Source organism: Eurypyga helias, unplaced genomic scaffold (genome assembly GCF_000690775.1).
Source record: "Eurypyga helias isolate BGI_N326 unplaced genomic scaffold, ASM69077v1 scaffold13731, whole genome shotgun sequence".
NCBI lineage: Eukaryota > Metazoa > Chordata > Aves > Eurypygiformes > Eurypygidae > Eurypyga > Eurypyga helias.
This window is the reverse complement of record NW_010230281.1, coordinates 68,837-73,183: the sequence shown is the minus strand read 5'-3', so window position 1 is coordinate 73,183 and position 4,347 is coordinate 68,837. Positions and strand designations below refer to the sequence as shown.

The 4,347-nt window shown below is 45.0% G+C and overlaps 1 protein-coding gene across 1 annotated transcript in view; it reads left to right on the top strand.

Moving 5' to 3' along the window:
* Positions 1 to 223: 223 nt before the first annotated feature.
* Positions 224 to 4,347, top strand: part of MTMR3 (myotubularin related protein 3) — a 72,667-nt gene continuing 68,543 nt past the window's right edge. Inside the window, exon 1 of the mRNA XM_010160689.1 lies at positions 224 to 271. The gene's annotated coding sequence lies outside the window, so the exon portion shown is untranslated. The remainder of the gene's footprint in view (positions 272 to 4,347) is intronic.

Genomic DNA, 4,347 nt, shown 5'->3' with positions numbered 1-4,347 from the left:
GGTGGCTCTCTCTGGTGCCGCTGTAGCCGGGCTGAGGGCTCGCCCCATGCCGCTGGCAGCCCTGGTCCCGTGCTTGGCTTCTGCTGCTCTGCCGTGGGTGTGTGTCACCAGCCCTGTGCGCGGGGCCAAGATTCCCCTTCCCTCTCTTAGGTGGGACTTGTTAAGGCTTATGATTTATATAGTTTTGGGGCTTTAATTTTGCCTCTTCCCCACGTTCCTCTTAACAGTCCTATTCTCTTGATGGGATCTGAGCAGATGTTGCCCTTCTCTGGTAAGTAGTGTTTTGCTCCCCTGTTCTCCCCAGCATGGAGTTTAAGTTTTTGTGGTGGTGGTCCCTCTTCTGTCCATTCTCTTAGGGAATGTTTTTTTTATCAACAAATGAAACCTTATGTTCCTTCACATCTCTCTGTACAGGAAACCGGTTTCTTTCCTTTTCAGGCCTGCTTTCCTTGCTGGGGCAAAGGCTGGATATAAGCTTGTGACCCTTGCAGACTTCAAGTCTGATAGGTACTCTTGTCCTGTGTGCTTTATCTGTTGGCTGTCTTGTGTGATGAGCCCTGGTAACCATGTGCAGTAAGGCTTTCTTCTAGAAGAAAGGACCTTTTATATCAAACTGTGTCAGGTAGTGCTGAGGCTGGAGGTACAGCTTGGCTTTATGGTGACTATCAAAGCGTATTTAAATGCCTAGGTGAGCTGACTGGGAAGGGATGGTGGTGTGACAAGGAGTTATGGCAGATTTCTTGCAATACCTGTCACACTCTGAGCTTTAGATAAAGGGCTGAGGTGCCTTTTGTCTGTTAGTAAAGCATGTGTTGTAGTATTTGAAAATAATATTTTTTGGTGGAGGTGAAGGAGTTTTTATGAAGGAATGCTTGTAGATAACTTGAGGGAGGAGGTTGACATCTGATACCTGCATTGCTTCAGCTGTTACTGATCACCGTGGTTTTGGAAGATAGAAAAAGTGCTTTCTTTCATAGTACAGGAAACACTGAACTGTAAGTGTTGAAACTTTCTGCAGATAAGTGTAGGTGGGGCACGGGTTTCTAAAATGCTTCAGTGACAAGTGTTGGTGTGCCTGCTTTGGTGTTTGGGGAGGGGCAAATGTGCAGGAAGAGTAGTTTTGAGCAATTGCACTAAAACCTACTCTTGTCCTACTTCAAATTGCAGGAGTGACATATTGAGAATCAAGCTTAGTTCTCTTGCTGGCAGTGTTATAGGTCCCTGTCTAGGATACTGATCATGTCCTGATAATGTCCCTTACAACTGTCTGCACTAGAAGTTATTTTAATACAGCCTGCCTAAGTACCATGCTGTGCAACCCACAGATGATACCAACTAGGTGGAATAGGTCAGCTTGATAAGCGCTCTTTTATTTTTCCATAAATACATGGAAAAAGGCCATCTACAGCTGGAGGAGTTGGAAATGGAACATGCCCAAGCTTCTGAAGATACATGATACAGTATTTTATCGCAGATCTTACTCCACCTACATGCAGCCCAGGATGGTGAAGGGAAGTATGTTGTCAGCCTTTCAAGAGTAGGAGGAAGGCAGCTATGCAGCGCTTTGCTGGCAATTAACTCGTAAAGAAGGAGTAACTTAAGGGAGGGTTGCTGGAGTAATGGGCAGAAGCCTCACAAGTCTGGGAGCAAGGAAAGAAGGAATTGTCTCTGGGGAGTGAACTGGAGGAACTGGGTTAACATCCAGCACAAAGTTTGAGGTCTTTTCACCTGCAGAGGTCAAGAGGATGTGGTGGCTGTTCTGCTCTGGTAGCTTCCTGCTGGGATGTGTAACTCTATATGATGAGATAGGACTCTTCTACTTGGAATCAGTGGTGTCTGCCAGAGCATGTGACTCTGAATAGTGTGTTAGTGTTTATCGAGTATTGTAAAGTAGAATGAAAAGTCCAAGTACTTAAATATTCACTTGCTTCATAGTTGATTTCATTGGCTGAGTCTAAGTTATGTTTCTTTCAAAATAATCTTCTAAATGCTAAGTTGTCTAAGCCATAATGTGCAGCCATTCTGCATTTGTCTCTAGCCTCAGTGGTGTGAAGATCTGCGTGTTAGATCCCATGTGGGGTTTAACTCTGAGAAATGAGCTTCATGGCTTGTAAATAAACCCCTCTTCCAGATATTGGTGCTGTAACTCCCCAGTGCTGTCAGGACAACTTTAGGGATAGGCCTAGCACTTAGTGGTATTTCTTGAGTTAACTGGATTGTTAAATGGTGACTGTATCTTTGTGGAACTTCAAAGTTTCAGGCTGATCAAATGGCTTGCATGAAAAAACTGGAAAGTAAAGTTAGTGCTACTGCAGGAATTTGCAATACTGATTTTTTACTGAGGGTTATTGTGTCCAGTAAAGAACTGAAGACCTCAGCTCCTTGGATGCATTAATCCTGGATGCTGCAGGATTGCTGTATCCGGTCTCGTGTGTTGACGTGTATGTGTCAGCTTCTTGTGTCTGCTTGTGGGGTGGGTGAAGCTCAACCCTACAGCATCATTTGGTGTCATCTGTCCTCATTTGGAGTGTGGCTGATAACAGACAATCAAGACTTTGTCACCTTGCTTTGGGGTAAAGAGTTGAGGGCTGACAGGATGGACGTAGTGTCATAGAGAAGATCTAAGTGTAAGGTAGAGCCTGAGTAGCTCAGGCCTGTGCTGCTATTTAACCTCCTGGTAGTGGTGAGACGGAGGTGAGTGCCAACTGGCTGTAGTGATTCTGGGAGGTAATGTTTAATTCCATAAGGAAGGCCTCAAGTCTGTCTGTCCTGACTGGAACTGAAGAACAGCCTTTAGTAGCGAGGAAGGAGTGGGGCCTTGACTTGTGGAAGCCAGTGGTATCTGTCACCTTCAGTCTGTCAGTGATGTGTCTGGACTGTCCCTGAGCTAGCAGTGATCCACAGGAAGTAAGTAGCAATATGTGCCTGGAAGTGAAGCTTGGAACTGCAGCTCCACGCCATGCAAAGTGGGCTGGGGAAGAATAGTGCAACAGGAGGCTTCTGGAATGTTAATTGGCATGGATGAGCTACTGACCATCAGAAATCACTGTTTTAAAGGCTTTGCTTAAGACATAGTTGCTGTTTCCTAGCTTTGGTTCATCTTCTGAAGCACCTCTGAGACTCCCAATGTACAGTTCAGAAAGCAGCCGTCGTTTGACATGTGAATGTGACCGCAAGTTAAGCTGTTAACTGGAGCTGCTCTGTAGGACTTACTGGGGGGCAGCTGAATACTTCCAGGCATTGTTCCCCCTCGTGAGTGTTAATGCTGAAAATATCTGCAACAAAGTAAGCTTGGTGTGATGGGTGTGAAGTTTCTGGGACTTGTGTATGTATGTATTTGTATGCACGAGTGAGGCAACTAATGGCATAGTAATAATGGACGTGTAGCTGGTGGAACCCTTCCAAACTCTGATAAGGGGAAGAAAAGCCACCCAAACTCAGACCAAGACTGCCTAAATAGGTGGTTCTTCTCCTTCCTTGGGAGAACTTGACTTCAGAAGACTTGATGCTGGATGGCCTTTAAGTGATATTGCAACTAAACTTGCACAGGCTGCTGTGTTGAAGTATTACCACTTGTGAAAAAGTTAATACTTTGAACAAGATCCTAGTGGAACTGAATTTTAGAGAAATTAGTCTGTTTTTCCTCTTGACTAGGATTGAAGTGATGAGCTTGAAAGCAGCGTTGCTAGGATGGCTTGGGGGCAGGCTGTTGTACTAGCTACCAGTCATGCCAGTAATGCAATGATAGCTTAAACAGTGTCCTCAGTGACACATGCTGCCATGGCTTTAGTGTTAAACCCCTAGTTTAGAGAAATGAAACCAAACATTGAATTGCAAATACTTTAAAATAGAACTTCGTAGTTCAGTGTCACTTGAAAGTGGACAGAACATCAAACAAATCAAGCCTTAGAGAAAGCAAGGTGTCTTTTGCCTTGCTCAGCACATGTCACCGTTGGTATTGTGATGGCCTGACTATCCAGGATGAAAGTGAAGTTGTCCTTCATTGAATTATTCTCTGGTGTGAATAGCATGGTTGTGGTCAACTTCAGGGTTTTTAGCTATTTTGTGTAGCATTGGAACTAGTGGTAAAACCTGACCTTAGCATGAAAACATCCTGTCACCTATGGACTTAGTTTGAGGCTAGAATAAAGTCAAACCTGGTGTTAGTCCTTGGCTCCCTCAGGAAAAGCCGTGTGTTTGGAAGGGCAGTCGGAACAGACCATCACCCTGACTGGGTGTGCACTGAGAGCAGTAACAGGGGATGCTCAAATGCTTGAACTTCTGGGGTTGTAAGGCAAGGCAGACTGCTCCAGGCCTCAGCTGCCAGAACAGGGCCCAGAAGACAGT